Source organism: Hyperolius riggenbachi, chromosome 5, assembly GCF_040937935.1.
Source record: "Hyperolius riggenbachi isolate aHypRig1 chromosome 5, aHypRig1.pri, whole genome shotgun sequence".
In the NCBI taxonomy this organism is placed as follows: Eukaryota; Metazoa; Chordata; class Amphibia; order Anura; family Hyperoliidae; genus Hyperolius; species Hyperolius riggenbachi.
The window spans coordinates 408,929,422-408,954,544 of NC_090650.1; positions in this window are offsets into that span (position 1 = coordinate 408,929,422).

Below are 25,123 nucleotides of genomic sequence, written 5' to 3' on the forward strand. Positions count from 1 at the left end.
GCTGTACTGGGTGGCCACGCTATTAGACCCTCGGTATAGGCACAAAGTGCCGGACATGTTACCAACTCACCAGAAGGCAGAAAGGATGCAGCACATGCAGAACAAGCTGTCAACTATGCTTTACAATGCGTTTAAGGGTGATGTCACAGCACAACGCAATAAAGGTGCCACTGCCAGTAATCCTCCTCCCATGTCCGCGCAGGCAAGGACAGGTCGCTCCAGCAATCTCATGGTGATGTCGGACATGTAGACATTCTTTAGTCCAACGCCTCGACTTAGCGCTTCCGGATCCACCCTCCACCAGCGCCTTTCACTTGAATGGGTGGCAGACTTACCCTCCATAACAGATTCGCGGAAGTTCGCGCGAACCAAACTTTTTGCGGAAGTTTGCGAACCCGGTTCATGAACCGAAAATCGGAGGTTCAGGCCATCTCTAATAAAAAGTAGGAAAACCTGTTTTTATTGAATATTATGTCAGGGTTTTATACCGCTTTAAGGGGCCAGAGACTGCTGGTTCGGAAGCAGTTAAACTATCACTTTTTTATGCAGGTAAATAGGAAATATTGCATATGTATCTATAATATGCGACGAATATAATGAGCAGGTGGTGCACACTAGTGATGAACAGAAATTACGCCCATGCGTAATTACGCATTGTAATAGTAATGCGAAATTTCAGGGGAATAGCGTAATGAGTTTCATTGTTAACTGTTCCTATTCGTAATGAAAGGGACACTTAAGTCAAACAAAAAAAATGAGTTTTACTCACCTAGGGCTTCCAATAGCCCCCTGCAGCTGTCCGGTGCCCTCGCCGTCTCTCTCCGATCCTCCTGGCCCCGCCGGCAGCCACTTCCTGTTTCGGTGACAGGAGCTGACAGGCTGGGGACGCGAGTGATTCTTCGCGTTCCCAGACACATTAGCACCCTCTATGCTGCTATATGGTATATGATATATGCTATAGCAGCATAGATAACTCTATTGTGGCCAGGAACGCGAAGAATCACTCACATCCCCAGCCTGTCAGCTCCTGTCACCGAAACAGGAAGTGGCTGCCGGCGGGGCCAGGAGGATCGGAGGGAGACGGCGAGGGCACCGGACAGCTGCAGGGGGCTATTGGAAGCCCCAGGTGAGTAAAACTCATTTTTTTGTTTGACTTAAGTGTCCCTTTAAGCATGAATTTATGCGTGTTTTACGCATAATTTTGTGCTGAGTTTGGCGGTAAATAGCAAAGCCCTCATACATGCCATTGCTACCAAAATTGCGACATATACCAAGAAGAATAGTGGGTACAAGTTACAAAAAGAATTGTTCAAAAAGACCTTGTAGTTTTCGAGAAAATCGATTTTAAAAATACAAAAAACTTTTTTTTAAACTGTCATTTTTCTGGGTTTAAAAACTCTTTCTTTGCATTTTTAAAATCGATTTTCTCAAAAACTACAATGTGTTTTTGAAAAATTATTCTTTTTGACTCATACCCACTATTCTGCTTAACTGTTGCAGTTTTGGTAGCAATAGCATGTATGGGGGGGGGGGCTTTGCTATTTACTGTTGGCTCAAAGTTACACGTAAATTACACGTAAATTCATGCGTAATTATGAATTATTATACAAAGGCAATTGAATTACGAATTTGTAATTATGTGTATGCTTAATTTCACGTAATCGTAATTTACAGATCGCGATCATCACACACCTTCACCGGTTAAAATATCAAATAGCCCTTGTTTTGCAGCTGGTTGTACATACAGCCAGGGATGCTCAAATTCGGCTTCGGGAGATATCCGGATTTTTGGTATCCGGATATCTCCCAGTAATGCTGTGCGGGCTGGGCGGGGGGGTCAAGCTTACCTCTCTGACGTCTTCTTCGGTCGTCCCTCGGCGCCTCCCACGATGCGCTCCAAGCGGCGGTCACCTGATTACAAACACTTCCTCCTTCCGGGTTGAAGGAGGAAGTGTTTGTAATCACGTGACGCGCATGGAGCACATCGTGGGAGGCGCCGAGGGACAGCCGAAGAAGACGTCAGAGAGGTAAGCTTGACCCCCCCCCGCCCAGCCCGCACAGCATTACTGGGAGATATCCGGATACCAAAAATCCGGATATCTCCCGAAGCCGAATTTGAGCATCCCTGCATACAGCGCCTCCTATCCTCAAATGTCGTAGCTGCAGCCTGAGTGAGAGGTACTGGGGTATTAGGGATCGGCAGTTTTATATAGATAATTTTTTGTAGGCAGCCTGTTTTATTGGAGTTGTCATAGAATCCTCTGGCTCCACAGATACAAGCTCCAGAGAGTCATTAGATCGTCAGAGAGGATCATCGGAAGACCACTCCCCCCCACTCCACCTCTTCCACAACTCCAGACTGTGCTCCAGAGCACTGAGGACTGCCAATGACCCCTTACACCCTGGCCTTCGCTTCATTAGTCTGCTCCCATCAGGCCTTAGGTTTTCGGACCATATCCACCAGAACTTTAAGGCATAAGAACTCATTTTTCCCCTCTGCTGTCAACCTCTTGAACTCCCTTCTTGCCCTCCCACCTCCAGCGTCCACGCCCATCACTTTTTCTCCCCCCTAAGGTTGCTGCTGTCGACACTTTGCTCAAAATCATATCCTTCTGTCACTCCCGTTCTTTGTGCTTGTTGTATTATCTTTATTTCTTATTTCTACTCTGAGCAATGTTTGTGCCAAACCCAATTCCGGGCATGAGACTCAGTGATGGCTCTATAGATGGTGCCTCCAGTTATACAGCCATAAAAATGTCTGTCAGCTTATTGGAATGTCAGCAATATGAGAGCCAAAGAAATGCCGGCATACTAAAAGCCGGGGCTCTATAAACAGCCAATCACTGTAAACAACACTCACACCTCCAGCGACACCTCAAACGTCTGTTTATTGCTTCACTTAAACGCAATCAAATCTTTAACCTCTGCTATCAGATCCATGAGGGCCGGGTGCCAAGCCGTCATTTTCCATCCTCTAATGTGCTCCTCACAGCACCGCTGTAATGATGTTTAGGTTGTAGCGTCAGTAATTTATGTTGTTTTGGCCAATTACCTTTTTATTAGCAGTTTTCCTCTGACTTCCTCTCTATTACTGCGGTGATCGATGCTTATTAGTGTCACTGTTACCGAGAGCGATGTGGCTGATTCATTTGGACGGCTGTTATTTGTGGAACATTATTTAACAGGCCTATAAACGGGTGAGCCTTTATAGTCCGCTCTCACCCAATGCATCTCTTCTACCCAAAGAAATAAGCTTCAACCATAGATATGGAGACATGGGCGGTGCTACACTGGAGCACCCCCCCCCCCTCCCCGGGAATCACAGTGCCCCTCTCAGTGCCAGCCCTGCTCAGTAATATACAGCTAATAGTTTCCAGGCTGCAGCAGTGTACAGTAAACAGGATATGGATTGTAACAACTCTCCATGTCAGCCAGAGCCTATGCAGGGGTTAACTAAGCCAAAGGTCTTATCTATTTGCCATAAATACCTCACAATCCTTGCAAGATCCCTTGTAATGAATGTATCTGCATGACACTTATATTTGCAAAAAAAATCTCTATACCTGATTCTGACTGTATGATTGTCAGTCATCAGGAATAGCAATTAGCCAATAACCAAGGGCTTGTATTTTACAGACAAACAGTTCTGAATCATGATAATAAACCTGTCTGTAAATTACAAGCACTAGCCTCCAGGCAATGTTTAGCTACTAAGATTATTATCAGTGTTTCTCTCCCTCCTGCCTTTTCCCCCTCCCCTTCGTGAGAGTCGTGATGCACAGCCTGGGGGCTAGAATGGTTTGTCTGCGATCTGTCCACACAGGAGCAACTTGTTAGCAAGTAAGGATTAAAGCATGCCAGCAAACTAGTCAAGTACATCTGTAGGCAAATTTTCTGCCGTAATAGCACCATCCAGGGGTGCCTCTAGCCATTTTGTCACTCCAGGCAAGAAAACCTGTGGCGCCCCTCATGAAAATAATCATAATGCAACAGCGTTTCCAGTGCAGGTCTTCGGACTCCATTTTCCTATAGCCCTGCTCTGCCTGCTGGAACCTACAGACACTGCAGACTGCAGAAGACGCCGCCAGCCAGTTCACTAATCACTACCTGGTAGCCACGGTCTCCCCCCATGCCCCTCGCGCAGCACTCGCAACCGCCTGGTCGGCCTGGTGGACCAGGCACCTCTGAAACAGGGTCAGAAGGAGGCACAAAGAGGGACACAAGGAGTCAGAAAGGAGGACAGAAGGAATCACAGGGGGACTAAAGGCTGCACAATGGGGGACAGAATTAGGCACATAGTGGAACAGAAGGAGGCACAAAAGGGGACAGAAGGAGGCACAGTGGGACTGAAAATGCACACAGGACGACATGGGGAGGCACACGGGTACAAAGAGGCACGAGGGTCAGAAAAAGTCACAAAGGAGGGTAGAAGGAGGCACAAGGGGACAGAAGGAGGCACACAGGGGGACAAAATTAGGCACAATGGGGGACAGAATAATACACAAAGGAGGACAGAATTAGACACAAAGGAGGACAGAAAGAGGTACAGGAGAAATAAGAAGGTATGAGGGCCAGAAGGAGGTACACAAGAGGACAGAAGGAAGCACAAAGTGGGACAGAAGGAGGCACAAAGTGGGGCAGGAGGCGGCACAATGGGGACAGATTGAGGCACAAAGGGAGACAAAAGGAGGCACAGGAGGGAAGGAGATGGCTGAAGGAGGCAAACAGGGGACAGAAGGAGGCACAAAGGGAACAGAAGGAGGCACAATGGAGGACAAAAAAAGCCCAAAGGAGGGCAGAGGCACAAAAGGGGGACAGAAGACAGTAGAGGGGGATATAAAGAGGCACAGGGAGACAGAAGGAGGCACAGGGGGACAAAGGAAGGCGCAGAAGACAGAGGTGGCACATGGGGACTAAAGAGCCACAGGGAGACAGAAGGAGGCACAGGAAGACAGAAGGGGCAGAGTGGGACTGAAGGAGGAACAGGGGGGCAGAGGTAGCACAAGGGGACAAATAAAGGCAAAGGGGGACAGAATGAGGCAGAAAGGGGTTCAGAAGGAGGCAGAGGTGGCACATGGAGACAGAAGGAGGCACAAGGAGACAGAAGGAGGCACAAAAGGGACTATCCCATTGCTGGATAGTTGATCTCTGACAGCACCCTGTTCCCCCGGGCATCACCCCAGGACCCCAGGACCTACTGAACTCTTCTCTGGCATCAACTATCCAGCAATGGGATGGTATCTATGGACTACCTTTCTGCATGCACATGAGTTGCTTAGCAGTAGCTTTCATTGGCGCACTTGCTTGCTGTTGTTTCATTCCGTTATTGCCTTGTATCAAGAGCTTCTCTATGCAACATGTCCCTGCGATTTGGGGACATCTAAGACTGTGTAAGCTTAAAGAGAACCTGTACTGAGTAAAATTATTTAAAATAAACACATGAGGTAACTTCAAATGAACATTACATAGTTACCTTGTCATCAGTTCCTCTCAGAAGCTCACCATTTTCTTCTGACAATGATCCCTTCCAGTTCTGACAACATTTTGTCAGAACTGAAATATATCAGTTGCTCAAAAACACAGGTCCACATGACAGCCCAGGGGCCCCAGGTCTCTCTCACTCACTGGGGCCCCCAAACCACCATGCGACACCTAGAGGGAAGTGCGGGCAAGCCCTGGACCTCTCACCTCCAGGGAACTCACCCCACCACCTCTAAACTGAATGCCAACTGCAACAAACACAATTGCTAACTTCCAGTCAGAGCAATATCCTGCCTCTATCTGGCTAGCAGACGCTTGTCAGCCAATCAGGTGCAGTGTCATACACCCTTTGCCTGCTGTACCATACCTAGCAGGAATTACATAGATTAGCATTCAGGTGGGAGGCTTCGGTTGGACGCAATCGTGAATTGCGTCGTTTAACAGGGACGCCCCGTGTAGGCACATCTCCCACACGGTCCCCTCCCTAACCACTCACCTGTCAACCGCATCGTAGAAGCTGCAAAAAATAAAATTTAAAATCACAAACACTGGTCCACATGACAGCCCAGGGGCCCCAGGTCTCTCTCACTCACTGGGGCCCCCAAACCACCATGCGACACCTAGAGGGAAGTGCGGGCAAGCCCTGGACCTCTCACCTCCAGGGAACTCACCCCACCACCTCTAAACTGAATGCCAACTGCAACAAACACAATTGCTAACTTCCAGTCAGAGCAATATCCTGCCTCTATCTGGCCAGCAGACGCTTGTCAGCCAATCAGGTGCACTGTCATACACCCTTTGCCTGCTGTACCATACCTAGCAGGAATTACATAGATTAGCATTCAGGTGGGAGGCTTCGGTTGGACGCAATCGTGAATTGCGTCGTTTAACAGGGACGCCCCGTGTAGGCACATCTCCCACACGGTCCCCTCCCTAACCACTCACCTGTCAACCGCATCGTAGAAGCTGCAAAAAATAAAATTTAAAATCACAAACACTGGTCCACATGACAGCCCAGGGGCCCCAGGTCTCTCTCACTCACTGGGGCCCCCAAACCACCATGCGACACCTAGAGGGAAGTGCGGGCAAGCCCTGGACCTCTCACCTCCAGGGAACTCACCCCACCACCTCTAAACTGAATGCCAACTGCAACAAACACAATTGCTAACTTCCAGTCAGAGCAATATCCTGCCTCTATCTGGCCAGCAGACGCTTGTCAGCCAATCAGGTGCAGTGTCATACACCCTTTGCCTGCTGTACCATACCTAGCAGGAATTACATAGATTAGCATTCAAGTGGGAGGCTTCGGTTGGACGCAATCGTGAATTGCGGCGTTTAACAGGGACGCCCCGTGTAGGCACATCTCCCACACGGTCCCCTCCCTAGCCACTCACCTGTCAACCGCATCGTAGAAGCTGCAAAAAATAAAATTTAAAATCACAAACACTGGTCCACATGACAGCCCAGGGGCCCCAGGTCTCTCTCACTCACTGGGGCCCCCAAACCACCATGCGACACCTAGAGGGAAGTGCGGGCAAGCCCTGGACCTCTCACCTCCAGGGAACTCACCCCACCACCTCTAAACTGAATGCCAACTGCAACAAACACAATTGCTAACTTCCAGTCAGAGCAATATCCTGCCTCTATCTGGCCAGCAGACGCTAGTCAGCCAATCAGGTGCACTGTCATACACCCTTTGCCTGCTGTACCATACCTAGCAGGAATTACATAGATTAGCATTCAGGTGGGAGGCTTCGGTTGGACGCAATCGTGAATTGCGTCGTTTAACAGGGACGCCCCGTGTAGGCACATCTCCCACACGGTCCCCTCCCTAACCACTCACCTGTCAACCGCATCGTAGAAGCTGCAAAAAATAAAATTTAAAATCACAAACACTGGTCCACATGACAGCCCAGGGGCCCCAGGTCTCTCTCACTCACTGGGGCCCACAAACCACCATGCGACACCTAGAGGGAAGTGCGGGCAAGCCCTGGACCTCTCACCTCCAGGGAACTCACCCCACCACCTCTAAACTGAATGCCAACTGCAACAAACACAATTGCTAACTTCCAGTCAGAGCAATATCCTGCCTCTATCTGGCCAGCAGACGCTTGTCAGCCAATCAGGTGCACTGTCATACACCCTTTGCCTGCTGTACCATACCTAGCAGGAATTACATAGATTAGCATTCAGGTGGGAGGCTTCGGTTGGACGCAATCGTGAATTGCGTCGTTTAACAGGGACGCCCCGTGTAGGCACATCTCCCACACGGTCCCTTCCCTAACCACTCACCTGTCAACCGCATCGTAGAAGCTGCAAAAAATAAAATTTAAAATCACAAACACTGGTCCACATGACAGCCCAGGGGCCCCAGGTCTCTCTCACTCACTGGGGCCCCCAAACTGTATGGTACAGCAGGCAAAGGGTGTATGACAGTGCACCTGATTGGCTGACAAGCGTCTGCTGGCCAGATAGAGGCAGGATATTGCTCTGACTGGAAGTTAGCAATTGTGTTTGTTGCAGTTGGCATTCAGTTTAGAGGTGGTGGGGTGAGTTCCCTGGAGGTGAGAGGTCCAGGGCTTGCCCGCACTTCCCTCTAGATGTCGCATGGTGGTTTGGGGGCCCCAGTGAGTGAGAGAGACCTGGGGCCCCTGGGCTGTCATGTGGACCAGTGTTTGTGATTTTAAATTTTATTTTTTGCAGCTTCTACGATGCGGTTGACAGGTGAGTGGTTAGGGAGGGGACCGTGTGGGAGATGTGCCTACACGGGGCGTCCCTGTTAAACGACGCAATTCACGATTGCGTCCAACCGAAGCCTCCCACCTGAATGCTAATCTATGTAATTCCTGCTAGGTATGGTACAGCAGGCAAAGGGTGTATGACAGTGCACCTGATTGGCTGACAAGCGTCTGCTGGCCAGATAGAGGCAGGATATTGCTCTGACTGGAAGTTAGCAATTGTGTTTGTTGCAGTTGATATATCATTTGCTGTCAGTTTTATATCAGTTGCTGTCAGTTACAGCTGAGAGGAGAACTGATGTGTCCATGTTTCCCTATGGCTCAAGTGGGCGATATTACAGTTTAACTGTGTGCTGACCAGGAAGCTGTTATGGGGTAATGGCCATTTTCAAAATGGAGGATGGAGAATTCCATTGATCACAGTGGACAAACAGGACACAGGAGAGGAGAAAGAGATTGAGGAGTAGACTACACAGCAGGTAAGTATGACTTGGGTATGGTTATTTTGACTATTCATTTTCAGTACAGGTTTTCTTTAAGCTCTCATGCCATCAATTTACCAACTGCTGTTTTAACCAAATGAATGCATCTGCTTGCTGCTGCTTCACTCTACTGTTTGCTTTGCATCAAGAGTTTTTCCATGTCACATGTCCCTGCGATTGGGGGATATTCAAGATTCCTTGCAAGCTTGTGCATGCGCTATCATCCTATCCACTGCCGCTATATTGGAATGCCTTCTCTGTCTAAGTGACATGGACGCCTGACAAGCATTGAGTTCATACTGTAGGTCGGCTAACTTCAGCGTTTCCCTTAGGCCAAGCAGCCATATATTCCATTGTTCTCCATTTCTCTGGGACTGCTTACCAATAGATGTCCGGCAATTTTGGATGTGCACACCAATTAGTATTTTTGGATATACCATTGCCACAGTTACCTGAACTTATGCCACTGGAAGTAGTTGTTTGGCGAGGTTTCATGGGGATTGTTTGAGGACTGCAGCCTCATTAATTTTCCTGGGGGTGGACCTCGGTGGTGTTTGTATTAGGAATGTTTTTTTTTTAAAATTTAAAAAAAAATTTCATTATGATGTTACTAATGTTTTTTACAGGCATTTTCTAGTTAATAAAGGGTTTGTAATTTTTCATGCACCCAAGAGCCAACTCTCTTTTTTCATTGCCAGTATATTTATATGGTTGGCAGGTTGCATGAGAATTGAGATTAAGAATTTATAAATAAGTTTATGGATTTAATTATTCCCCATTTAAACCCATTTTTCCCACATCTGAGCTATTTTTGACATGTAGTTTTACTATTTGGCCACAAGATGGCCACAGTCATTTTTTTAAAATTCCATCCTGTAAGCGTGCACTCTCGCTTACAGGAAGTACAAGGAGGACGTGATTATTATTATTATTTTTTTGCTCAGAAAGACCGCAGCTTCTGATAAGAAGCTGTCGGTCTTTCTACCAGGGACTTAGATAAATGAATAGGAACTATGTTCCTATTCATTGATCTCCGGGCTAACGGGGGGCAACACGGAAGCAGCACAACAGCAGCCGTTTTGACGTGACGGCTAAAATGGTTAAAAGACAGAGTGTGGTTCAAAATTGCAACTGTGACAGTATGATGCAATGTTATGACAAAAGCTATATAACTGAAAATAAAAGTATAAGACTTTTTTGTTTGCTACTAATGTTCTATTTATTATCCATACTACACATACAATTCATTATATTTTTTTCACTTCAGGTTTGCTTTAACCATTTACTGACATCCTAACGTATTAAAACGTCATGCTTACGGCTATTAACAGCAACATGATGTTTCAATACGTCCCGCGTTCCCGCCGATGCTACCGCCGTGTGTGCGCCGCCACCGCTGCTGTTTCCGTCGGGCTTCCGTGCTGGGTGATTGGGGAAGAGGACCGAACGGTCCTCTACCCAATTGCAGTGCCTGGAGTGAATGGACGTGACCGTGAACAGCGGCTACGTCCATTCACAATAACAGGAAATGTAACAATTAAATAAAGTGAAGAAAAAAAAAAAAAAGTGAACATTTCCTATGAGTGTTCACTAGCGCCAAAAAGTATATTACACCTACAAAATACATTCATTTTCAAGTACATACAGATCTTAATAAAATTACACTTCCAACCCTCCCCCCCCCCCCCCCCACCCCCAAAAAAAAAAAACACTTGTAAAAAAAAAAAATCAGCTAAAAAAAAAAAAAAAATAGTTGCCTTAGGGACTCAGCTTTGTTAATTTATATTTTATGGGGGGAAATTAATTTTAATTTATTACATAGGGGCTTGTAATTATGGCCAGAATAAAAAAAAAACACAACAGAAAAATAACACTTATATTTCAAAATAATATACTGTCGCCATACATTGTGATAGGGACATCATTTAAACTGTTTAATAATCGGGACAACTTGGCAAATAAAACGTGTTTGTTTTATCCACAGGAGAATGTTTAATTTTAAAACTATAATGGTTGAAAACTGAGAAATAATGATTTTTTTCTTTTTTTTCTGTTTTTCTCATTAAAACGCATTGAGAATAAAAAAATTCTTAGCAAAATGTACTATCCACAGAAAGCCTAATTGGTGGCGAAAAAAACGAGGTATAGATCATTTTCTTGTGATAAGTAGTAATAAAGTTATTAGGGAATAAAAGGGAGGAGCACTGACAACTGAAAATTGCTCTGGTCTGTTAGGATAAAAACCCTTGGTGGTGAACTGGTTAACTTGCATAATATTGCTTTGTGTTATTGAATAGTAGCATACTTGTCATTTGTATAAAGAAGCTTTTGTAACAAGAGGGGAAATGTGTTGTTCATACATCTGGCCTGTAGGTGGCACTGCGATACTGGTATAAGATGATATGTACTGCTGTGTGTTGTTGGTTCCTGTTTATGCATGCTGGAGACATAGAGGAAAGTACTGTTTAATGTAGAGAGCTGCTGCAGCTTGTAAAGACACCTAGCTCCAGTTACTCTGCATCCGTGACTACTGAACACTACGAGAAGTAATGTATTCATTTGGATTATTTTTTAAGCTGTAGGATGTTCGGTACTCTACCAAAGGGTGGTAAAATCGCTTTAGTTAGGTATGGCTGCACTTTTACAGGCAGGGACTCAGTAGGGGACTGCGTCAGACTTAGCGGTGACCTTTCGGATGGTAATGACTTTGCAGGAATTGATCTTGCTTTGCTTCCATCACTTTTTAGGTCACACAGCGAAGTCTGCGCCGTTGCGAGTTCCATTTTTATGGAAAGCTATTAGTGTTGATTACCGCTGCCTAACAAGCTATGGCACTTGTTATTAGCGGGTTTCACAAAGCAGGGCGATGCAGGCCGCCAGCCACATGTAAAGCATGGGGGTCGGAGGAAAGAGGAGAGAGGTCGCTGCTTAATGAGATATTATTGTCCAATAATTGATGATGTTTGGAGCACAGATATTCCAGGTAATTGTCTCCCACATCCATAAAGTTCAAATCCTACCGCAAGAGTAAGGCTTGCTGGCTTAATGCGGCTTCTATGGCGGCGGCCTGTATGCTCAGCGTGTTATTGCCAGCCTTTGATGAAATAATAAGCTAAGAGGTTCGTGGTGCAAGAAGAGCCTTGTGAGGGGGTGTCTGTCTGTTTTATGTGTGTCAGTAAAGACTTCATTAGCAATGCCGTTGCGGCAAACTGCGCTAATAAAGTGGACCTGTCAGCTATAACGATGGATCGTACCACCAACAGTAGATGAGGTTCAGCCGAAGCATGGAGTCTGAAGAGTGCCTGCTTTTCACCACTGCTCATTAGAAATGCGAAGGAAGTTGGGGCAGACGGGTACATGCAAAAAGGGCATCGGGAAAAATCGCAAGTATAATAATTATAATTGTATAATACTGTGTATAACCTTCATTTATCGTTTCTTCATGTAATAATAAAATATGAAAATATTGTTTGTAACAATGAAAAATAACATTACTAAATATTACCAAGATTTTACTACAGCTAAACCTAACCCTACTCTCACACAGAACCCTCCCTGTACCTATCCCTAACGCCTAGACTCCCCTGGTGGTGCCTAACCCTAACCACTCCCCTGGTGGTGCATAACTCTAACCACTCCCTGGTGGTGCCTAACCCTAACCACTCCCCTGGTGGTGTGTAACCCTAACCACTCCCTGGTGGTGCCTAACCCTAAGACCCCCCTGGTGGTGCCTAACCCTAAGACCCCCCTGGTGGTGCCTAACCCTAAGACCCCCCTGGTGGTGCCTAACCTTAAATCTCCCCTGGTGGTGCCTAACCCCAACCACCCCCCTGGTGGTGCCTAACCCTAACCACTCCTCTGGTGGTGCCTAACCCTAAGACCCCCCTGGTGGTGCCTAACCCTAACCACTCCCCTGGTGGTGCATAACCCTAACCACTCCCCTGGTGGTGTGTAACCCTAACCACTCCCTGGTGGTGCCTAACCCTAAGACCCCCCTGGTGGTGCCTAACCCTAAGACCCCCCTGGTGGTGCCTAACCCTAAGACCCCCCTGGTGGTGCCTAACCTTAAATCTCCCCTGGTGGTGCCTAACCCTAACCACCGCCCTGGTGGTGCCTAACCCTAACCACTCCCCTGGTGGTGCCTAACCCTAAGTGATTTATTGTGTGGATAATAATGTTTTACAAATAATGACTGTAAAAAAAATTTACGATTTACTTACTGATCGCTTTATTATGTGAATAATAATGTTTTACAAACAGTAAGTCGTAGTAATTTTAAATAACGTTTTAGTTACATACGATATATATGTTTAATATATTCAGGGCCGGCCTTTGACCTGAGCGACCGGAGCGATCGCTCAGGGCGCCGGCTTCAGGGGGGGCGCTCCTGCCTCTGGCAATAACAAGTAGGCGGACAACTAGGGCACAAACTGCGAGCAGAGCAGGCTGTTGTCCAGTGCAGAAGCGGGCACTAGGACCTGGAGGAGACATACTTCTCCAACGCTCGGAATTCCTTATCAGCCCCCCTCCCCGCCCCTTCAAGCATGCTAGATGGATAGAGGAGCAGTCCGAGGTGGCGAGGTAATCCTCGTGGGCTGTTAGAATTCGTGTCGTTTTCTTTCTGGAGCAAGCTCCTACAAACTGTCTTGTCCTGTCTGCCGCTGCTAGAATGTAGTGTGTGTAGCTGTGTGTATATATAGACTGTGTGTAGTATGTGTGTGTAGCTGTGTGTATATAGACTGTGTGTGTAGCTGTGTGTGTAGCCGTGTGTATATAGACTGTGTGTAGCTGTGTGCATATAGACTGTGTGTAGCTGTGTGCATATAGACTGTGTGTAGCTGTGTATATAGACTGTGTGTGTAGCTGTGTATATAGACTGTGTGTGTGTGTGTGTGTGTGTGTGTGTGTGTGTGTGTGTGTGTGTGTGTGTGTGTGTGTGTGTGTAGCTGTGTGTATATAGACTGTGTGTAGCTGTGTGTGTGTGTGTGTGTGTGTGTGTGTGTGTGTAGCTGTGTATATAGACTGTGTGTGTGTGTGTGTGTGTGTGTGTGTGTGTGTGTGTGTGTGTGTAGCTGTGTGTATATAGACTGTGTGTAGCTGTGTGTATATAGACTGTGTGTAGCTGTGTGCATATAGACTGTGTGTAGCTGTGTATATAGACTGCGTGTGTGTAGCTGGCTGTGTATATAGACTGTGTGTAGTGTGTGTGTGCAGCTGTGTATATAGACTGTGTGTAGTGTAGTGTAGTGTGTATGTAGCTGTGTGTATATAGACTGTGTGTGTGGCTGTGTATATAGACTGTGTGTGTAGCTGTTTATATAGACTGTGTGTAGTGTAGTGTGTGTGTGTGTGTGTGTGTGTGTGTCTGTGTAGCTGTGTATATAGACTGTGTGTCTAGCTGTGTATGTGTAGTGTGTGGCCGTGTATATAGATTGTGTGCGTGTGTAGCGTGTGACCGTGTATATAGATTGTGTGCGTGTGTAGCGCGTGGCCGTGTATGTAGATTGTGTGCATGTGTAGCGCGTGGCCGTGTATGTAGATTGTGTGCGTGTGTAGCGCGTGGCCGTGTATGTAGATTGTGTGCGTGTGTAGCGCGTGGCCATGTATGTAGATTGTGTGCATGTGTAGCGCGTGGCCGTGTATGTAGATTGTGTGCGTGTGTAGCGCGTGGCCGTGTATGTAGATTGTGTGCGTGTGTAGCGCGTGGCCGTGTATGTAGATTGTGTGCGTGTGTAGCACGTGGCCGTGTATGTAGATTGTGCGAGTGTGTAGCGTGTGGCCATGTATATAGATTGTGCGAGTGTGTAGCGTGTGGCCGTGTATATAGATTGTGTGCGTGTGGCCGTGTGTATAGATTGTGTGCGTGATTGTGTAGTGTGTGTGTGTGTGTGTGTATAGTGTGAGTGTGTAGTGTGTGTGCGCATACGTGCATAGATCTGCTGTCTGCCTGTTTTCTGTTTTGTGGCTGGGGGTGCCTGCATTATGCTGGGCATACACGGCTCGTTTTTGTCACTCGATCGTTTCGCCGCTTGATTCTGCAGTCGGTTCTCTTATCTTCCGCTCGTTTTTCTTATCTTTTCCATTCAGTGTTGTCACAAATCGAGCAGCGAAACGATCGAGCGGGAGATCGGACATGTCGGAAATTATCTATCAAGCCATCTAACTGGCTCAAAAACAAGCCGTGTATTCCCAGCATTGTTTGTGGTGGATTGCCCAGTGGAGGGGATGGGGGGCAGATAGATGGGGGACATCCCAAAGTGTGTGCGTACGCGCAACCGCACGTGCAAAGAGGATGAAACGGGGGGGGGGGGGGGGCACCAAAATCAGGTTTCGCTCAGGGCGCTGTGAAACCTAAGGCCGGCCCTGAATATATTTGTAAACGTGATTTGTCACGGGCGCAGTTATAAAACGTTAATAATCTCCGGCGCCCTTTTTTCCTGTTCAGTGCCCATTAAACGATATTTATTATGGGAGTGAATGGCGGCGCCCCTTTTTCCTGTCACCGGGGCAGACATAGGCATATGCAGGCCATGCAAACACACAGGGGCCCCATGTAGCTCCACCACAGTCAAGGCCAGATTATCCTCTAGGTTCAGGTATGTGTTGGCACCCAACCCATAAAGACGCCATCTCTTTCTTCCTGTGTCACTCCCCTCCATGCTGCTCCTCTTTCCCCCACCTGCATGCAGAGTAACGCAGGCTGCTGGCAGGGCCGGTTCTCTCATGAAGCAAGGTGAAACATTTGCATCAGACGCAGAGATTACAGGGGCAGCATGTTTGTACTGTGTTTACACTTACAGCATGCAGTCAGAGTAGGAGGAGAAGCGAGAGGAGAGTGAGGTGAAGAGGTCATCATTGGGGAAAAGCAGCTTGTTGTGCTGTGTGAGGAGTTTGGCAGTGAGTGAGGTGAGGATAGGCAGGAGAGCAGCAGTTTTTCATCTAACTTGCACAGCAGAAGGGAGGAAGTGGCACTGCTGTCCTGACTGAGGAGGAATGGAGGACAGTTGACTGGCTGAGGGCGGGCAGTTTGTTTCTGACAGACTCGCAGCCAGCCAGCCAGTGTGTTATTGTGTTGAGCTGCAGCATGTCATGTCTCAGGTTGTTGAATAGGCTCCCTTGCTGACTGAGAACATTAAATGAAGCAGAGTAAATTGTTGGGTGTTGGTGCGATCATTCCAAATAGGGAAGGGGGGGGGGGTGCATCCTTATAAGTTTACTCAGGCAGCAAAAAGTCTAGAACCATCCTTGACTGCCAGATTTACCATGACAAATATTTCAAAGCGTAACTTTCTAAGGGTGGCAAACTGATAAGGGTCTCTGTAGCATCGTTCTAATGACTGCATGTGCTCACCACACAGATAGGGAATTATACAAACTTTGGAATTTGTACACTGCCCCTGCTCCCCAGGGTTCGTAAAAAACATCTGTCTCAGTCTGCAGCAATGTTCTGAGGGTTTCATGCACAAAGTGGGATATCCTTTGGTATTAAACAGGGATTTGCATGTAGTGTTGAAACTGTCACTGTTTCTGACTTTCTGTCCATCTGAGTCACTCTCCCCCATCCCCCACAAATACGCACAGAGCAGGAGGCACACTTGCCCACTGAACACCAATGATGGCTCGGTGCGGTGAATGCACTTCAGTTGGGGTGATAATACGTAGCCTGTTGGGGTATTTTTTGTATCTATAATACCTACTGACACAAGTGATGATACGTGGGGGCAATTGTTGCAGTTTCTATATGGCGTGATTGCTGTGTGGGGTAAATATTAGTTTTCAAATGTGTGGGAGCAGAATGGGGGAGGGAGAGGCCTAACATTGTTTGTTTCAGGCAGCAAAAAGTCTACAACTTGCCCTGGAGAGATTATATATTTACCTGCTTCCAGTGCCTCGGGTCTCCTCCATTCATCACAGCTGCACTTTTTTAGAATCAATTCCATCAATCTGATCGAATTGCATACCACCTTTTCTTCCATTAGTGGGCCCAAACAGTCATTTTTGATTGATGTTATGAACGATCGTTCCTCCAGAGAACTGTATCATTAACTGTATCATTAATGGCCACCGTAAGATGCCCTTTACTGCCTAGTGGCCACAGATATACAGTAGATATACTGATGAACAGCATCGCTTTTGGAGATACTTTTATAACCCTTTCCAGCTTTATGCAAGTCAACAAATCTTCCTTCGTAGATCTTCTGAGAGCTCTTTTGTACGAGGCATCATTCACATCAGGCAATGCTTCTTGGGAAAAGCAAACCAAAAACTGGTAAGTGTTTTTTATAGGGGCATCTGTAACCAACACCTCCAATCTCATCTTATTGATTGGACTCCAGCTGGCTAACACCTCACTTCGATTAGCTCTTGGAGATGTCATTAGTCTAGGGGTTCACATACTTTTTCCACCTGCACTGTGAATGTTTACAGGATGTTTGATAAAAACGTGGAAACATTTTATTATTTGTGTGGTATTAGTTTAAAGAGACTCTGAAATCTCAAAAAAAATCAGGTTTTCACTTTAAAAAGTCTTTAACATAATTGCCCCACCTGAAATGCCACATACCCACGGCTGAAAACTGGATTAATCACCCCAAACTCCCTGGGGCTGATTTCGGGGCTCCTTCCGTGTAGAGGCAGGCTTTGGGCAGTAGCTCTGCCTCTACTTGCGTCCATCTGTGTTGATCGCTGCCTTTCCCAGTCCCCGCCCCTCTCAGTCTTCTTTCACTCAGAGGGGCGTGGAGAGGCGGCGATCAGCGCAGATTGCCTGTTCTGTTCTGAATATACACAATCTTACCTATTCTCCTGAAATCACTACCCTGTGTTTAATAGAAGTGTGCCTTTATAACCCATATGCGAGAACCCGGCCCAGATATAACGATCTGACCTAGGTTCCTGCATACTGCTAAGGGTTAATAGAGCGTCCTCGAAGTCCTAGTATAATTACAGTAGCGGGCTGTGTAACCCGCTTGGTGGCAGATCTTTGAATTGTATGTGTGTGGTGAATCCGTTGGCGTCCGAACGCTCCCTCCATTAGTCAGTTCATCAAATTGCGAAGTCAGGTTTACGCTTCGTGATGGACAAAATGACAGTGCGAGAGGATTTCTGACTCTGATCGATTGACCCGCCCGCAGACCGGCCTTGCGGTCTGTGACATTGGCCTCCCCCTGGCAGCAAAATCCATGACCAGGAAAGTCATGGATTTTTGCCCCGGGAGTTAGGGGTGATTAATTGAGTTTTCAGCCGCGGGGATGCAGCATTTTAGGTGGGGCAATTATGTTAAAAAGGTTTTTACAGTAAAAACCTCATTTTTTGGAGGCTTCAGAGTATCTTTAAGCAGACTGTGATTGTCTATTGTTGTAACTTAGATGATGATCAGATCACATTTTATGACCAATTTGTGCAGAAAACCATATAATTCCAAAGGGTTCACATACTGGCAGAATGAGCTGCGCATCGCCAGCGCCGGGGAAGTGTTTGTAGCACAGCAGCAGCCATCTCCAGGTCTCCGAGCTCTCCCGTTAATTGATACAGGATGACCTTGCTGCTTCTGCGCCGATTGACTCGCCAAAGGTCAGTAAATAAATTACAGGCCCTAATAAAGATTACACGGCTGCCGGAGTCTCCCAGGTTTAATACAGAGTTATCGCCCGTCTGAAAATCAATGTCATTTGGAGAAAACATGTCTTCGTCTAAGGAATGCATTAACATGAAAAATAATAGCTATTTTCTGTAAAGGTTACAGCCGACGCGGTGTGTTTTATGGAATCTGTCACATCCTGACGGAGGAGCCAGCAGCACGCATTTCCATAATTTATGGGAAGGGTTCACAGGATGGCGCTCGGAGAGGCGCGTTGGCGCAACTTTTACAGAGGTGTTAAATGGAAAAACACAACACTTAGCTATTTCTTATACTAGAGTTTTTCTTTCTTTCTTTCTTTTTTTGTATGTGATTTGAACAATCATTATTATTTATTAAGCCTTTGTGAAGTCTACCAAATTAGCATGGTATTGAACAACCCATCTGGAAGTTTCACGCAAAAAAGGAGGGAAACGGCAGAAATGCGCTTCAATGGAGAACTGTTCACAAAGGGCTACAAATTCAAAAGAACCTTGAAAACAAAAAAGACAAAAGTGAGGAGTGGTGGTGGTGGTGGTGGTGGAGGGGAAGGGGGGGGGGGGGGGGTGGCAACGCTGTTTTTTCACCCTTACAAACAAGGCTACAGAAAAAGCATGACGAGTGTCGTAGGCACTGTAACTACTATGAAATCACTAAACGACCTTGAGAGATGGATTTGGTAAAGAACATCCCTCTCTTCTACCCCCTTTCCCAAAAATCAGTCCTTGCAGGGAGGACCCAAGAAAGTTAGGATCTTGTAGAGGGGCGTAACTTAAAGAGAACCTGAGATGGGACTTCAGGCTATATTTATACTTGGGGCTTCCTCCAGCTTTATGAGGTTCATGGGCTCCCTCCTGGGCATCTCCTTTCTCTTCCAATTCTCTCCGGTAATCTGGCCGGCCGTGCTCTTCTGCGCAGCCAGGAGTAGACGCAGAACCCTCCCAGGCATGGGAGCGCAGTTGGGGTGTGTCCATGGTCGGGCCACACATGCGCAGGAGCGCACGACTTACCGCGACTGGCCAGATTACCTGAGAAAATTAGAAGAGAACAGAGTCGGCCTGGAGGAAGGCAAGGGAGCACACGAGCTTCAGGAGGCTGGAGGAAGCCCCAGGTAAGTATAAATATAGCCTGGAGTCAGGGCCGGATTTCTGGCAAGGCCACCTAGGCCATGGCCTAGGGCACCAGAAATTTAGGGGCGGCTCAGTGAGGGGCAGTAAAGCTGTTCTATGGAGCCATGCCTATCTACAAGGACATCTTTAACATTTGAACTCTCTGTCCTGTACTTTTGTCATCCCTGCAAGACCTGTAAGCTCTGTCCTGCAGGTACACATCTGCCTAACTCATGGTGACACAATGGGTCCATCATTAATGAGATTGCAAAAATAACATAAAAGTTCTTAAGAAAACATAACATATCTATACGCATATTACTAAAATAGTTATTGTCTGTAGCATCCAATGATGGAGAGTAAGGATAATTCTCATTGGGACACACAGAGATAACAACCATACAGACGGTATAGTTGGCCTTGGGCGGTAAAAAGTACAAATCCGGCCCTGCCTGGAGTCCTATCTCAAGTACCTTTTTAAATACGGTAAGCTAGCCTAGACCCCTCCCCCCCCCCCCCAGCAAAATTCAGCAGGCCGCCCCATGTATAAATTTAACATCATGCTTATTTATAATTAGCATAATATTTGCATCATATACAGATAAAAATCAGCGCCTGTTAATAATTAAAGCAGCTGAACAAGTGACCAGTCCAAAGTCCAACAGAATGACAGTATGTCAAGGTATTTTCAGCGCTTATCAGATATAAATCCACCCAGTGATCAGATACACTTCAGTGACAATCCACCAATCGGAATAAGATCAAGGCTTACCAGCCTATATCAGCCCAAGTCACAAGGCTGTATATGGAATTTGGCGTATATTCCCTCTCCCAGGAATTGATCTTTAGGTCACTTTTAGATGCCTCCTCCGAACACATATGCAAATCACTTCAGCCCACATCGGTCCAGATAAATAGGATTAGTACGGCAGTATGGAATGAAATAAAGCAAAAACGGTCTAGGTGTACTTTATACTGTTTTTAATTTAAGATTTTAAAAGCAATATAGGTACACAAATGTTAGTATAAAATCATACTCACATATGGGGACCTGTGTCACAGGGTACCCCACGATTAGAAAGCCCCTGGTAAAAGTGTCCCAGCAGGGAACGGGTAATGGTGCCACCTGTTTCCTTCCTGACTAGTTTCGCTCTCTGGGGCATCTGCAGGGAACTACTACTTCTTCAGGCATCAGCTTGGACTACTTGGCATTCCATTGACTATCCCTAATGTTTACAAGAGAGTCCTCCTTAAAGCCCCACAGCTTTTCATTTTTGAATGCATTTGCTAGAACAATATCTTAAACTGACTATGAATAAAAAGGAATGAAAAAAACCTTGTATTTGCAACATAATATAGGGAAATATCTACAGCACCAGTCTATAGATCCTCAGTGGTTTACTGCATCCTGCACACTCCTAGTCAGGCAGTACACTACCCCTCTGGGGAAGGGTAGTGATTCCAGGCTGTTGTAGCCATGTATCTCTCTGCTGACTGATAAGGGGCCCATACACTCAGCCGATTTTCTGGCCGACCGATCGATCCCGATCGATCGATCGATAGATCGATTGCAAATCGGTTGGCCAATCGACCGATCGATGGCCGATTTCGATCGATTTCGATGGATTTCCATCGAACTGGCAGGGTGGAAAATTTAGGTCGATCTGATGAGATTGCTTATCAGTTTGCATTGGCCTTAATGGAAATCTGATGGCAAAAAAATGCCATCAGATCGAATTTCAATAGATTTCAAACTGAAATCTATTGGAATTCTATCCTGGTAAAAAAAGTTCTAAAAACGCATCAGATAGATCATCAGATGCATTTCTTATCTATCTGCTGCCAATCTGACGAGTGTATGGGCACCTATAACCAACCATGCTAGCAGGAAGGTGTGGCTTCGGACTGAGTGGTGCGCGTAGGGGGGGGGGGGGTTGAGGTGTGCACAAGCAGCTGTAAGTTGCTATAGAATAGACTAGATGACTCCCCCCTTTCCTTCCCGACCACATCAATCTCCTAGAGAAAGTGATTTCCTGGTCAGTGTGTAAGAAAATGATCAAGCATTGAACAAGAAGATGTCAATTTTACTAGTTTTATATTTTTATGAAATTTAATCTGCTAAAAATGTCACGTGGTGAGTACCAAGCTTAAAGCGGACCCAAACCAAACCTTTTTTTTAATTCAAAGTATTTAGTTGCACCACTCTGACACATACAAAGATAACTAAACACTCCTTCAAGCCTATGATCATTTCAGTGCATGCTTTTCACCCTTCTCTTTTCCTAACTAGGTTTATACAGGTGGCAGCCATTAGCAATTCCTCCTTTACCGGACACCTCCTACTCCACCAGACTGCTGGATTCTGTCCCGGCAATATGAAAGGAAGGGAGGGGTTCCTCCAATAATTGTAAAATATTTTATATTTGTCATCATGCAGCTGAAAAAAGGCAGCTATTAATTATTATAATTTAAAAAATAGATTTTATTTCGGAAATCTTGTATTTTTAATTTGGGTCCACTTTAATGCAGCATTAGAAAGGTGTGAGGCGCTGACTTACCTGGAGGCTTCCCGATACTGCTGCCTTGGTGCAAGGTGTGAATAGAGATGTCGTGAACCTCCGATTTTCGGTTCGCGAACCTTCGCGGAAGGTTCGAACTTTGAAAAACAGAAAAAATTATGCTGGCCACAAAAGTGATGGAAAAGATGTTTCAAGGGGTCTAACACCTGGAAGGGGGCATGGCGGAGTGGGATACATGGCGGAGTGGGATACATGCCCAAAGTCCCGGGGAAAAATCTGGATTTGACGCAAAGCAGCGTTTTAAGGGCAGAAATCACATTAAATGCTAAATTGCAGGCCTAAAGTGCTTTCAAACATCTTGCATGTGTATACATCAATCAGGGAGTGTAATTAGAGTTCTGCTTCACACTGACACACCAAACTCACTGTGTAACGCACCGCAAACAGCTGTTTGCATAGTGACGGCCGTGCTGGACTGGTGCGCAACATGGCCAGAGTTTAGGCCGTGGCGTTTTTCAAGCCCATATGGTCGCCGGGCTGTGGTAGCTTAATGATAGAACAGTGACTGTCCAGCTGATCAAATTTGGTCTGACCACAATGAAGCAACGACCTTATTATCTTTTGTGTGCCACCCCCACCCGAGACACTCAAATAGCCGGCGATCATTGCTTCATTGTGATACGCAAGCCCCTTCACCGCGGCAAGGTAATGATCACGAAGGGGGATGGGCACATGTACATGCCTTTTGTTGTTTTGTTGCAGACGCCCGCAGTGCAGCCAGAAAAATTAGCCAGGCATGTACACGCACCAGAAAAATTAGTGTAGCGGCCGCTGCTAGCAGCAGCCTTAAAAATTCAGGAATCCGCCTAGAGTCCTGGGCCCTGTTGGTGGTGGCGGAGAAGGCAAGCGGTCGTGCAGTAGCCCTCCGTGATCCATTCCTTATTCATTTTGATAAAGGTCAGGTACTGAACACTGTCGTGACTTAGGCGACTTCTCTTCTCAGTAACTATGCCTCCAGCTGCACTGAAGGTCCTTTCTGACAGGACGCTAGCGGCAGGGCAAGAGAGAAGTTGTATGGCAAATTGGGACAGCTCTGGCCACAGGTCAAGCCTGCGCAACCAGTAGTCCAAGGGTTCATCGTCGCTTTTCGCAGTGTCTACATCCACACTCAAGGCCAGGTAGTCGGCTACCTGCTGGTCCAGGCGTTGGTGGAGGGTGGATCCGGAAGGACTATGGCAAGGAGTTGGACTAAAGAACGTCCGCATGTCCGACATCACCCTGAGATCGCTGGAGCGTCCTGTCCTTGCCTGCGTGGACTTGGGAGGAGGAGGGTTACTGCCAGTGGTACCTTGATTGCGTTGTGCAGCCACATCACCCTTAAACGCATTGTAAAGCATCATCGACAGCTTGTTCTGAAAGTGCTGCATCCTTTCCGCCTTGTGTTGAGTTGGTAACAGGTCCGCCACTTTGTGCCTGTACCGAGGGTCTAGTAGCGTGGCCACCCAGCACAGGTCATTCGCCTTGAGTTTTTTGATACGGGGGTCCCTCAACAGGCTAGACAACATGAAAGAGGACATCTGCACAAAGCTGGATGCAGACATACTCTCCATCTCCTCTTGCTCTTTCTCAGTGACGGGATGCAACTCCTCTTCCTCACCCCAGCCACGAACAATACCGCGGGAACGTGGAGAAGCAGAAGCCCCCTGTGACGGCTGCCGCGGTTGTTCTTCTTCCGCCGCCTCTTCCTGCTCCACAGAAACACCTTCCTCATCATCACCATCATCAGAGTCTGACTCCTCTCCTTCCCCACACGTCTCCTCTTCTTCCTCCTCCTCCCCCCTCTGTGCTGCCGCAGGTGTTGTGGGAACATCGGGTTCGGGTGTAAATGGCTCCCATGACTCCTGCTGCCATAACTCTTCTCGTTCACGCTCCTCCACAGCTGTATCCACCACTCTACGCACGACATGCTCCAGGAAGTAGGCGTAGGGGATCAAGTCACTGATGGTGCCCTCATCGCGACTCACCAGTTTGGTCACCTCCTCAAAGGGCTCCATGACCCTGCATGCATATCGCATCCATGTCCAGTTGTTGGGCCACAACATCCCTATCCTCCCAGATTGTGTCCTTGTACTGTAATGATACAGGTACTAGGTGACGGCTTTCTCCTGGTCTAGCAGGCGAGAGAACATCAGCAGGGTGGAATTCCAGCAAGTCGGGCTATCGCAAATCAGGCGTCTCACCGGCAAGTTGTTTCTACGCTGAATGTCCGCAAAGCGTGCCATGGCCTTGTAAGAGCGCCTGAAATGCCCACACAACTTCCTGGCCTGCTTCAGGACTTCCTCTATGCCTGGGTACTTGGACACAAATCTTTGCACGACCAGATTCAGCACATGTGCCATGCAGGGTATGTGTGTCAGCTTTCCCAAATTCAACGCAGCAATGAGATTGCTGCCGTTGTCACACACCACGTTGCCGATCTCAAGGTTGTGCGGGGTCAGCCATTGCTCCACCTGTTTGTTAAGAGGAGCCAGGAGAGCTGCTCCAGTGTGACTCTCCGCTTTCAGGCAAGACTTGTCTAACACTGCGTGACACCGTCGTACCTGGCATGCAGCATAGGCCCTGGGGTGCTGGGGCTGTGTAGCTGGAGAGGAGATCGCGGCACCAGCCAAGGAGGAGGAGGAGGATGACGACAGCGAAGCGGTGGTAGCCGGATGGAGAGGAGGTGGCTGGAGGCCTGCCTGCAAGCCGTGGAGGTGTGACAAGTCGGTCCGCTGCGCAGCCACGTACTCCCTGCTTGCTGCCATCGGTCACCAGGTTGACCCAATGGGCTGTGCATGTAATGTAGTGGCCATGCCCGTGCTTGGCAGACCAGGCATCCGTGGTCAGGTGGACCCTTGACCCAATGCTGTGTGCCAGAGATGACACCACTTGCCTCTCAACTGCACGGTACAGTTTGGGTATGGCCTTTTGTGAAAAATAATTGCGGCCTGGTATCTTCCACTGCGGTGTACCAATGGCCACAAACTTACGGAAAGCCTCCGACTCCACCAGCTTGTATGGTAATAGCTGGCAAGCTAATAGTTCCGCCACGCCAGCTGTTAGACGCCGGGCAAGACAGTGACTTTCAGACATTTGCTTCTTACACTCAAATACTTCCTTCACAGACAGCTGGGTACTG